Genomic DNA, 13,034 nt, shown 5'->3' with positions numbered 1-13,034 from the left:
TGATGCGGCTGCGGATATTGCCGGTGCCTGTGTCGATACAGTCCAGTTATGGGCAATATATTACCGCTCGCAATGAATGGCATTGAATTCGGTGTAGGCAACAGAGACATCTTATTTATCTCACTATGTACTGCTTCTTCGTTCTTCGAAAATGATTTATTACAAAGATGTCACACTTTAATTAAACTAACAGGCTAACTGACTGTCCTGTATGTTTCAAATAAAAATCACTGTCTCAGTTGGTTCGTTCACAGAGTGTTCGATTCAAGTGAACACATAATGACACCTTTTGCACATTTAAAATCAAAGCGGTAATTATTCAAATAACTCTTTTCCGTGAAAAATGCGTTTTTTGTTCGGTCACGTTTCGTAAACATTTGTCGACTTTATTCGGAAGCACACACACACACTCCAAAATAATAGCAAGCGCTTAAACCACTTTTCCAACAGATTTTTTTCAAGAGATTTAAACAATCGTTAGATCTCTATCTCTTGATGAGGACCGTTGCAGCTTTCAATGAGAACCGATTAACGGTCGAGAATGCGAAAATTCGTTGGAAAACTGTACTGGAGAGCGCTCGAATGACAAAAATATCACACCCGCAAATTCAGGCAGCCGAATGGTGTTTGTGCGGAAGAGAAAATTGTGTGTTCAAATGTGTGTTTAGTGATAAGAGAAAGCCGTGTGACTGAAATCGTAGCAGTAGCAAACGTGTGGGTATAAACAGCACGCACGCACATACGTGAACAGCACTTTCATTGCGACGAGGAATCAGAATCCAACTGTGGAAGTATGCCTGGGTGTGTGTATATATTTGTCTATGTGTGTGTGTGACTGCCGTTACTTCAGTTTTTCTGCCTCTAAGTTCACGTCTTCGCATCGCGCTGGATGGTGTGTTGTGTTTTCTTCTTCTTCCTTTGTCAATTACACTTCACTTTTTGTTTTCCCATGATAGAATTTATCCATTTTTCACTTTCTGGCTACTCTTTCGCTCTCTTTTACTCTTTCTCACTCTCTCGCTCACGCTTGTTCGCTCGCTCGCTCGCTCGTTCGCTCCATCGTTGATGGAGAATTTGCCTTGGTTTTTGTTTTCCATTCGCAATCGGTAGCATGCTGCGCCACCAAACAATCGCGATGCTATTCACCAACCTTTGTCTATCTCTTGCAGCCGATATTTACATACGTACATGTATTGCAGCCATGCATATTCTCAATTTGCACAAAATTGCATTGTATTCATTTCATGTTGGGCTTTTTTTCCATCTCAAGCATTTCAGACAGTATCGAAATTTGGAATTGGCATTATTCTGCAACTGAACAATTTGATCCAATCGATTGCATTCGCTTCGGAATGAATACACAATCGGAAATGTTTTCAGAACCAGAAGAAAAAAAGGAATTTTCAAAAATACTGTACATAAATGGTATTTTGCATATAATTTCCATAGTATTTGCAGCACGAATTCTGTGTGATGGACGTGAGTGAACACGTCCTGTCTACACAGGAGGAAATCAAATTCTATCTCGACAAGCGATAATAGTCTTGCATATTTTCAACGCATTTGAAAAGTTTTCAAAAGAGGATGCGTAGTTTATGTGTGTCTTGTCAAAAGTAGAAAAGACACAAGTGAAGGCGATACACATTTTATCGTTCCAAAATCCGATGTGATCTTGTGGTTTCGATGTCGAGCTCAACTATGAGACTCTTTGATGGTGTGTTGGTTCATCGGATGCATGTAGTTGTGCTGATGCTGCTATTGCTGCTGATGCTACTGCGAATGCCAGAGTGTAAATGATTCGGATAACGTTCTGGTAGCTAAGCGATGGTAGAATACTACGAAACGTGCCAAATGAATGTGTATGCCGTTATTTGAAAAACAAGGGCGGATGGTTTGGCCGTCTGCACATGTGCGAAAGATGTTGCATATATATTTCATTTCCGAAATGTACTTTAACGCAAGCGAAGCGTCCTGAATACATGCATTTTCATGCACTTACTATTCATCGGATGGGGCCGAATTGAGGGAAAATATAGAATGAAGCACACCATCAAAAATCCGTTGATGAATCAAAATACGAGCCAAACATTTCAACATTTTTTGCCCGAAAGTTCACGCAAAATAAAGTATGTTAGCAGCATGGAGAGGAAAAGGTTGCATTGTTCATTTGGTTCTTCGAGTTTTTGTTGACGACATAACAAAATCGCGTTACTCGGTAACAAAAATGGGGTTGTCTTCAATGCGTTGGTTTCAGTTGTTACACAATCTCGCCGGCATCGACGGTTGCTATCATCTGCTTTTCTACTTGCCAATTCTTTGTTCAAATGATTGATTCGATACTGTTTTTGCTGTTTTCAGTCGCTTCTCCCACTCCCACCGAAAATAGCGTTTTATCACTTTTTCAGCCCGAACAGGCCGAAATATTTTTATAGCATAATATGGCATAGATGCGATAAGACAATTTTCTTCCTATCCCCTCAACATTCGAAGCACAAAAACGTAAAACGTTCGTGCAACATTCGCTGAATTTGGGTGAAGAAAAAAAAACACTCGTCCCATACTTAATGTGAAAATAATGATTTTTTTTCTCTCTCTTCGTTTTCCGTTGAAATTTCCACAGAAATGGAATTTTTCTGCACTCCTCCTTGGTTACTCGAGAGCGAGGAAAGAAAAAAAACTTTGTACTATAATTACATTTCAGAGATAAAAGCCCTCCACTCATTCTCAACTCTTGTCGCAAAAATCGACCTTAAGCGTAAGGGTACCAAGTACTCAATGATTAGTTCCTAATGTTATTTAATTTCTTGTTATTCTCCTCATTCTTTTGCTCTCTTTAGCTGTCTTTCGACATGACTTCGACGCAACTGCGGATTCAATAAACGGCAATATAAAATAGTAGATGTATTTCAATTGTTCTGTATGGGACATCAGAGCTTCGATTCGACTCAATTGCAACTTCAAGTGGAACCATTACTTCGTGTTTCGATTACATTGCCACCGAAAATAAAGTGAGAGAATTTCTGTAAAGCAATTTAACCGTTTGAGTATTTAATAAAATTTCATCTTTCATTACATGCTCGAGGCAATTCAATTTATCGCAATGCATTTTTTTCTGCAATCGAGTGCCGTGTGCAATTGTGCAATTGTGCAATTGTGCATACACACAACATCCCCATACAAAAATGAAATTATCGATCGAAAATACCATCGCATGTTATGTTCGACATTTCAACGAATGAGATGGCTCAAAAGAGAAAATCAAATAATGTCATTTAATTTATAATAATTTTTTCCCAACCCTTGTCAAGGTTTAAAAGCTTTTTAAACGAAAAAAAAAGTTTAAATTGGTGTTTTTCTCTTCCGAGTGTTTTTCATATCTCTTGCTTTTAAAATCGTTTGTATTTTTTTATGATAAGTATTGCTCTCCGTTGAAACTTTTCAAAAGTTTTTTTTCTCGTATTTTTCTAACAGGCAATGCTGTTCTAATGAATGCTGTTTTTTTTAATCATTAAAATGGATAATTTCTTCCTGCGGTTTAAAGAAACTCGACGTATGAGATCAAATTCCTTTTTTTGGTTGCAAAATTCATTATAAAATGCCTCGAAAAATATAGCAGGATTTAAAAAAAATATGTCCTACGCTGAAACCTCATTCAAAATATTTTAAAGCGATGAATCGTAAATATTGCTGCTAGCCGCAAGCATGAAAAAAGCCCATGAACAAAAAAAGAACACCAAATAATTTTGTCCATTTAAAGCGAATGTGCTCGTGCCGGAAAAATTCATAAAAATAAATATGTGCATCAAAACAATTGTGGAACCGTGGAGTATGGGCAAGGCAACCGGAAAGCAAATATCGAATGAACACTTTTTTGTATGCGCCAATGGTTTATGTCTGTTGTTGTGTTGGTTAACGTTGTTGTTGTTGTTTTTTTTTCATAGAAGCATCGCTAGAAATATGATGTCAGAAATAAAATATTCCCAACAGCAAACTATAAGCTCGGTCCGATCGCCTTTTTGTTGCTGCTGCCCCAAAATTTGTGTATAAAAAAGGAGAACTGAGAGCTTTTCGTTTGCTTTCAGCCATTTGCCCATTAGCCAAAATGAAATAGAACGAGCAAATGATACGTAAAAACGACAAATATTATAATTTAAGCTAAATGTCATCTTAACATAAGCCAAACCAACCGTTTTTTCTGTCATTCCTATTCACATGTTCTTTTTATGAGTTCATCGTCGTGTTTTATGACCATTAATCGCACGACAAGCGGGTCATTATCATTATCCGTTTGTTATTATTCGCCAATCATAATCATAATCATAATCATAACGGACGTCACAAACTTTATGTGCGGCGGCGACACAGGAAACAAATCAGTTCAATAAACAAACCAAAGGTGGAAGCGAGCTGATTTCTGTGTTTCGAGAAAAAAACTAGTCTCATTTCCATAATGATTTTGATTTCGTTAAAGGAAAGTGTGCCGAACTGGCTGAACTCATTGTTGACATTGCTTTGTTTTCTAACGGTCAACCGGAATTCCTATTTTACTTTCTTATATATCTGATCATATTCAAATTCACGTTGTGCAAAACCACTGGGAAAAAATGCCTTGTCCTTTATGGATCTCCAGCAATGGTGTGAATCAGTGAATCATTGACTTTCGATGGTCAAGGTAAAAAAAACAGAGTTCAACAGAGAATAGAAAGTGCTACAAAAGCATAGTAGCTCCGTCAAACATTGGACAATTGTGGAATTTTTTCCGCATTTGCCCATAATTCGTACACCACTCACACATAAAAGCACACATAGAAGCAGCAGATGATTTGACAGTTTTTTTTCTTCATGCCAAAACTTGTTTGCAAGAGCTTAGTGTCAAGTGGAAGGCATATGGGAGTTAACGCCATCATTTTATTAGCTATGCCATACTTGCATTACAAACACACACACGCGCGATTTGTAGCTCGCTTTTAGTGTACGCGTACACCATGGTATATGTTTTTCGTAATGTTCGCTTTGCAATGATGTAAATAGCGTACCGCGCGCACCGAAAGACGATGCCAAGAAGAAAGAGCACCGTGCAATGATGTTGAAGTGAAAACAAATCATTTGGATTCATAGAGGCGACTCGCATTCATTTGAGTGAGAAAAAAAAGCACACTGTTGGCCGCATTGAACGAGCGCTCGCGTTTGCATGTTTTTCTCTCTCGTTTCACATACACACACACACCGGCACACACGCCTATTAAGACGTATGGAATGATCAATGCGGTCTATGGGTCTTTGATTGTTAGCTAATATTATGTAAGTAGGTAGTACAAAATGTTTATGTGCGACCTTGGTGCGAATTCGAACGTTGCTCGCGACTCAAAACTTACACACACACGCAGTACATTTTCAAAGCTAACACATTTCTCTCTCTCTCTCTCTCTTTTCATTCGTTTGTCTTAGGTTTTTTTTGTTATTGACTGTATTGTGTTTCGTATGTTCAAGATTTTGTTTAGCATTTAAATAAGATATTTCCGCATTCGGTCGTCATCCTCAAACTCACTTAATAATCGCTTCGGTACGGTTGTGTGACGAGTGTGAGTATGTTTTGTTTTTTCTTCTTCTCATCACAAATACCATGCGCGTTTTCTAACTCAGTCACATTCATTTGAACCTAGGTACAGAAGTCCAATCATTATTTCACCAAATTTAATGCATAGTTGATTATTCTGAATTTTTCCAGACACCTTTCAAAATATAAAAATTCTTTTCTTCTCTTGAAAGGAGATTGTGCTCGTAAATGGGTTTGCATGTTTTCATTCAAGTACGGAAATACCACCCTTGTTACATAGCATTTCCTCCATGAATTTGCTACGCATTCTCTCAATTATTTTCAATCTTGAAAATGACGACAAATCGAAGAAAAATTGAAATTATGGTTTCAGCTAAAAGTCAAACTAGAATCAGAGTACTATGATAGGTCAAACTATAGCACTTTTTAATCAAATGAAACACATCAACGGCATTTACAAAGCGAGAAATATTATGCCAGCAAAAGATTGTAAATAATACATTAGAAATGAATCGGTTCTTATTAATATTGAAATAACAACGTGATGAACACTTACAAAGTGTCACACAGTCGACGAGAATAACTACCAAATCTGACACATATCATTCTATTCGATTCATACACACAATTGCCAAGCAATCACATTTACAAATTAAATGAGTTTTTCAACACACTCGCTATTTTTGTATTCCCCTTTGTGGTGTTGATGGGAGTATATAAAAGCAACGTGCTTGAAATGTATTGCGTAAATTCTTTACACATCAAAAGAAAAATTATTTAGCATTTAAAAGGTTTGATGTGATTCAAATGTAATAATAAAAACCAGTTAGAAAAAAGAGAAACATACTCACTATTAATTGATGTGTTTTTTTTGTTTTGTTCTCCGTTCTTGACTACTGTTCGTTGCTTCTAGCTCAATACCATTTTGTGTCAATACCAAAGAAATAAAAAGAAAATTCGTCTGCAAAAAAGAGAGAACAAGAACTGAATTCAATGAAATTCATTCACTTGGAAATCATTCAAATGCGAATTGCCTAATCCATATAAAAACACAGTAAATAGATCTCTCAACCAAAAATCGTATAGAATAGGAAGAAACTTTCTAAGATATTAAGTGTGAGCTTATTGCAATAGAGTCAGAAATCGTGGCCGATATATCTTCTACTTGAATCGCAGGCTTACCGAATCCGAACACATACAAGACGTCATCAAGCGAAAACAAATTAAACGCAAGTTGCTCAACAGACAAAAAGACAATGAGAATTGAGAAAATTCTGGTGTGCTCAAAGATGCGAATAGATTGAATAGAAAGCGAGTCCATTGTTGGGCACGTTGTCGAAAATTACGAAAATGCCACGACCAAAAATAGATCAGCTTAATCACAGGTTACGTGTGTGCTACTCTTGCTCTGCTAACAATCTCTTTTGGTTTGTGTCATTTTTCCTTCTCTTTTGGTGTCTTCTGAAACCACAGTGTAACTTTCGCTGAGCGCTGTTGAACATTGACTGTAAGAATTTTTATTTGCTTCTCGGCATAAAATACAAGTGCTTCTGTGGTGTATCGCAATTAACATTTTTATTTTAATTATGTGGCAATAACCTTGAAAAATCACAGCGATGGAAAAACACAAACGTGGCGCACAACTTACGCATTCACATGACTTGTAGCGAAATAAAGTAAGAGAAAATTCAACAATCGAAACGAGATTGAAGCGATATGCTCTCCGTTTAAAATTCCATCAAACAATTTTAAAATCGAACTTACAATGGGATGCTATGCGGCTTTTTCATTACAAAACGGTGCGTTTTTCACACTTTGTTTTCTTTTCCGTAAATTAAACGGATTTTCGCATCCTTTGAAGTTCAAAGTTTGGGCTGTAAATTAATAATGATCCCTTTTAGACGCGTTCTCAAGTGATTGCCTTTTGCCGTTGCCGTTCTTAATATTCATCGAAAGCCTATGTGATTCATCAGAGAAATTGAATTTAAAAGCCATTCAAAGAAGTAATAAAAGGAATCTTTCTTAACGTGCGAATTTTCGAACCGACATTAAACACGCTTTGACCTCAGAGTGTTCGGTAATGGTGTTCAGTTTAATTAAAACCTTAGGCAAAAAAACGGTTTGGGAAGGATGCGACGAAGATTTGTCGTATTTACATTCGTTTGAATGAGTTAGCGGTTGGAAACACGACAAGAAACAAGGTACGAATGCGGATGGTAATAGCGAAAACAAAGAAACCTCTCTCGGCCACGATTTATTAACATACAATTAATAAAGTGAACACATACACACACACACGCTCATATACGAATTATGAATTTGTTAACAGCGAACATGCTAAATGACCGTTGACGGTCGAGTCGAAATTATTAGGCACGCATTGACGCTTAATAAGCTCTTACATCGTGTCTCGACTTATTACTCAAACGAAGAACATACACACACAATCGCCGTCGTTTATGTGAAAAGGGCAATAGAAAAACGAAACATAAAAAAAATTACGCAATGCTATGCTGTGAACGTACGCATACAATGACAATGTCATTTGAAGACTCCATGTGGAGAAGACGGTGTTTGTGTTTAGTGTTGGTTCACATAGAGTCGGCGGTGACCGGTGTCATAACCTTGTACATTAAACATTAACGGAAAAATATATGCACTTTTGTTTTAAATTCAAAATTATTTCGATTGTCGTACAACATTTGACAATTTTATCGCATTTCAATTTGGGCATTTTGCTTTCCGGTGGATGAAGGCTTGACGAAACGAACACAGACAGATAGGATAGCCTAGATAATATGGGTGCATATGTATTATGACAATACGGTAGCATTGAATATCTAACAAATATAGATGTACCAATCAACTAATCCCACCAACTACTGCTATAACAATGCTGCCGACAACCGAAAAATGTATCGAAAAAACAAACAAACCAAACAATGCGGCCAATTGAAATTAAAACATTTGGAAAAAGTCTCACGAATTGCCGCGCAAGCCGCGCTCTGTATTTATGATTATAATGTGTTGTGTGTTTTTTTTCGTTATGAATTCATTTTTTTCCTTCATTATTGCTCATTTCCAACCGATTCGTAGGCCAGGCACTGCCGCCGCCACCGCCACAAATTTTTTGTGTTATTTGGGTATTGTGATTGTGAATTCCATCGTTTGGAAATCAACAGCTATGTTGAAATGGAATCGAAATATTATTAAATTGCTTGTAAAGGAAATAGTATGTACTTGTACGGAGTTGTGTTCCAATACCCACCGTAAAACTTAATAATCACTACCATCGATTCGAAGGTGATACACAAAACTTATAATTTTTTCTTCTCTTCAACTTCGATTTTAAAATCCTGCAATACATAAATCATTTGATTAAGTATCCAGCTGCAACGATTTCGCATTTTGCGCGATTCGGATTATTGTATTTTGAAACGTTGTTGCTTCGATGGTTTTTTGCATGGTGTACTGTGTACATTGGAAGGAAGATCCTAAATCCTTGTACAACGGAAAGCATGATATTTTGATTGCCATTCGAATCAGTTCAATTTTTTTTCTTTCTCGTCTGCAGTTATCTGAATGTTAGCCGAAAAGATAAATGAGTGTCTTTTAAATGTCAATTGTATACTATTTATGGTCAATACATGATCGTGTTTTTGGCCGTGCTTTGTACATATTCACTTTTGTGTCCCATGATGGAAATTGAGTTCAACATTGAATTTGTGAAATGGAGGAGAGAGAAGAGAGGAAAAAAAGAAACCGTTTATGCTCACGCAATCTTTTTTCTTTCAGAGATGGTGACGACATAATAAAAGCTAGCGTCATAATAAACTACTGAACTTTGAATTGAACTGAACTGGTTGCGCGAATGGTATTTGCCCATGGTCTGAGCTAATGCATGCGTGGGCCGACAAATGAATGGAAAAACGAATCAACAGCAACAACAAAGAGAAAATCGAATTACAAACCTTAGCAGCATTGATAATTCATGGCATAATCTCGTGAGCACTGCGGTTCGAAAGAGAAGGGAGAGAGAGAGAGCGAAAAAAAGTATGCGGAGAAAAAAACGTGGAAGTGACGAGTAATTATATTGCTGTTGAAATTTACATAAAATAATTTCGTCAACGGCTACGACATCGACGGAAAAGACGAATATGGCCGGGAGAAAAGAAAGATAATAAAAAGAGAAAAATGGTATCGTAATCGCGACGACTGATTGCAACACACATACACACTATACAGAATGTTACGTCGTATTGGATAGGTGCGAGCGCGATCGATCAATCGGTCGTTTGGCTAAGCTCATGCAATGTCAATAGCGTTGCGTACACGCATTTGGTGCCATTGATTTTCTGTTCAGATGAATGACGAACGAACGAACGAATGGTGCCTTGATATGTGTGAGAATTTTTTTTCTATGAAATGAGAAAATAAGCGAGTTTACGCATCAAATTTATAGTATCGATCGACATGTGGATGTTTATTGGAACTGTTGCGGGGCCTATATTAATTGGTGCACACACGAGACCAACTCTCCGTTTGCGGTTGGGTCTGGGTGAAAAGAAAGCAAACACAACCATTACTTTCTACGATTGCACATCGATTTATTTGGCCCATAATATTGGACAAACAGTTCGTATGCACGTGTGCAAAGAGTGAAAATCATGAGACGAATCGGCGGCGCTACGAAATAGAAATCATTTCTTTTGTTCTCCCGTCCGGTCATTGGCAATGGGAATTAATGAGAACGCTAACCGCGCGCCGCGCAAACACTGAAAGAGATACACCAAGTGGAATGCCATAAAAACAGACAAATTGGTACTAAATGACCCGACAACTGACGAATAATAACCAATGTGAAATGTCTTGCAATTGGGCTCTCTGCGCTCTCGGCTCGCATGCAATTGCTCAAAATTCAAAAATTTAACTATCTCGTAAATTTGTTCACAGTCTCTGTGTGTGTGTTTTTTTTTCTCTGTTCGGTTTTCGTCGTCGTTTTTCTTTTCATTCGCTTCGCTGTCTTCTTATGATTCGTGGGCTTTACCGATGCAACGCTTATACATAAAAAAAAAGCCATGATCTCCAATCAACTTTCGACACAATTTTTTTAAAAATATTTTTCGTGTTTCTTATTTGCCATTCACGGTTTTTCTCTCTCTCTCTCTCTCTCTCTCTCGTTTTCTCGCTCTCCATCGAACCAAATTATAGTCGTTCAATTTTACACCATTACATTACGATGAGCCGATTACAAAATCATCATCTTCATTTCTTTTTCTCTCTCGCTTGCTCGATATACATTTGTTACCGTTTCTGGGTCGATCCATTATGATGCAGCGTTTGTAGCTTTTTCCGTTTCGACATGAAATGAATTTCTTTGCTTAATTTTCAATCTGTCAATTCGTGTCAACGAATAAATGCAATGATTTATGCGCTCACTCAAAATTATTACCATTTTAATGGATTTTTTGATGTTGTTGCGGTGAAAAACCCGATGATGCCGCAGACAGCATGTATTTATTCCAGAAGTAATGCGAAAAAACAATGTTTTCTACGCAAAAATTTGCATGTTTTGGCTGAAAATCGAGAGATCGGGTGTATTCGTGTGTGTATGTGGTGCATAAACCCTCAACTCATAAATGGAATGAAAACGGTGTGTGTACAAACGCAAACATAGCCGAATTCGTAATGCGTACAAATCTCGTAATTTGGTTTCTGCCCTTGACACACATTTTCGCGCTGCTAAACCATTTATTTTTTCGCATGCATGAGTTTTTAAATCTTTTTCACGGATTTCAGCTCAACCGCAATACCCGCTACACTGTCGTAGAGAGAGAGAAGAGAGAAAATCGAAAAACAATTGAAAATTGCGGCTTGCAGACCTGGAAATGCCCCCACGCCGCACCGAAAAACATAATTTGGTGTGTTGTGTTATTGAAATTTTCTTGAGCCGCGCGCGTTTATTTGCACAAAAATGTACACGTTCATTTCGAAAGGTTGTGCGCGCTAAAAATAGCCACATTTCAATAGACGGCGCGAGTACAACAAACCATAATTTGTAATGTCTCCATCGGAAAGGGTTTACGCGCAATTAATTAATAATTTTATGATTCAACAAAACCATTTGTAGTTGCCATGCCGTTTTTTTCTGGTTTTTTTCCTTTCAAGCGAAAACTGTGTTTGCTGATTTGATCGCAGTGGCGAATTGAAAAAAAACCCTTGGATTTTCTACCCAAAATACAAGAGAAACACGATGAAAAACTGTAGCGTTAGAAACATGCTTGTAACGATTACCATATCAAATTGTGAAAGCACACGTGCTAGATTTTTTTTTGTTCTACATGCAAACTGCCATAGTTTCTAAATTCGCCTCCTCTTTTTACATTCTCCGTTTAATAAAAACGTATTAGATTTGAATAATTCAACGAATGTGACAATAGTGTCGTTTGCTGTATATATCTCACGATGGCACATTGTTCCATGTTATAACGTGGATTTTCGGGCTTTAGAGAGATAGTGTGCACAGACACGAGGCAACGCGGTGACGTGAATGAGAACGGCAAATTAACAGAAGAGAGAGAAAAAATAACAACGATCGAATGGGTTGAACAGCTGTTTTAGTAGTTCAACAACTTTTGTTTCTCATTCACCGCATTTAACGACCGTAATCGTCATCGCTGTCAGAATCAGATTCGATGCATGCACATTTCCATATTTCTATTATGTATGGACGAGATCCCTTTGGGCTTACCGTATTCGAAGCTAAATCTAATTGTTTTTTTTTCAAACAACAGGATAACAAAAAAAATAAAGACAAATGACTAGCGAAAGTGCTCATCGAATATGAAAAAAACGGAACAAACTTGTTTCTGCATCGGAAAAATATTCACTGCTAGTCGGTAGTTTGAGCATACAGGAAAAACGGCGCCAATGACGAATACAAAAGGATCATGTTTGAAAACGAATTGAACCCAGGATCAAACAACAAAGTTTTCCGAATGCAATTTTAGAGATATTTTGTAGTTGGATGTGTAGTTTCACATTTTACATTTTTTCATTTTCGCTTTCATAACGCAGCAAGGCTGCGTCGCAGCATGCAATCATACAAAAGAATGCGGATAATACATCATCACGCTATCTGCTCTCTATGCAAATGTTGTAATTCAGAATGCAAAACTACCGAATAAGTACCCGAGTGGAAATGCCTTTGCTTCTAAAAAGCAATTCATCATCGGACAGTTTTGCTTCTTTTTTCTGAATTTTCATCAAAATATTGCAGCACTCCTGAATGCTCCTGAATTGCTTCGAAATCTTCTGAATCTACTGAAAATGAGTGATGGTCCACGGTCAGTCGCAGGTATTGCGAAGCTGATAAGAGAAAGTGGTTTGGTGTCTTCGGCAAAGTTGTAGTACTCAAGACCTTCTACCATTTTGCTGAAGACTGTTATCTGTTATCTCTTATCAGTTGGGCGCAAAT

At 37.4% G+C, this 13,034-nt stretch overlaps 1 protein-coding gene across 3 annotated transcripts in view; it reads right to left on the bottom strand.

Annotated features, from left to right (window-relative positions):
- The window catches only part of LOC129569762 (protein gustavus), a 124,939-nt gene that overhangs the window by 53,759 nt on the left and 58,146 nt on the right, over positions 1-13,034 (bottom strand). For all 3 annotated transcript variants that reach the window (XM_055448926.1, XM_055448927.1, XM_055448928.1), the window contains one exon: positions 6,409-6,518. The gene's annotated coding sequence lies outside the window, so the exon portion shown is untranslated. The remainder of the gene's footprint in view (positions 1-6,408; positions 6,519-13,034) is intronic.

The sequence above is a fragment of the Sitodiplosis mosellana genome, unplaced genomic scaffold (assembly GCF_009176505.1).
Source record: "Sitodiplosis mosellana isolate CC-2019 unplaced genomic scaffold, AAFC_SMos_1.0 Smas_scaffold_42, whole genome shotgun sequence".
NCBI lineage: Eukaryota > Metazoa > Arthropoda > Insecta > Diptera > Cecidomyiidae > Sitodiplosis > Sitodiplosis mosellana.
Note: the sequence above shows the minus strand (reverse complement) of the source record. Positions and strands in the feature narration are given on the sequence as shown.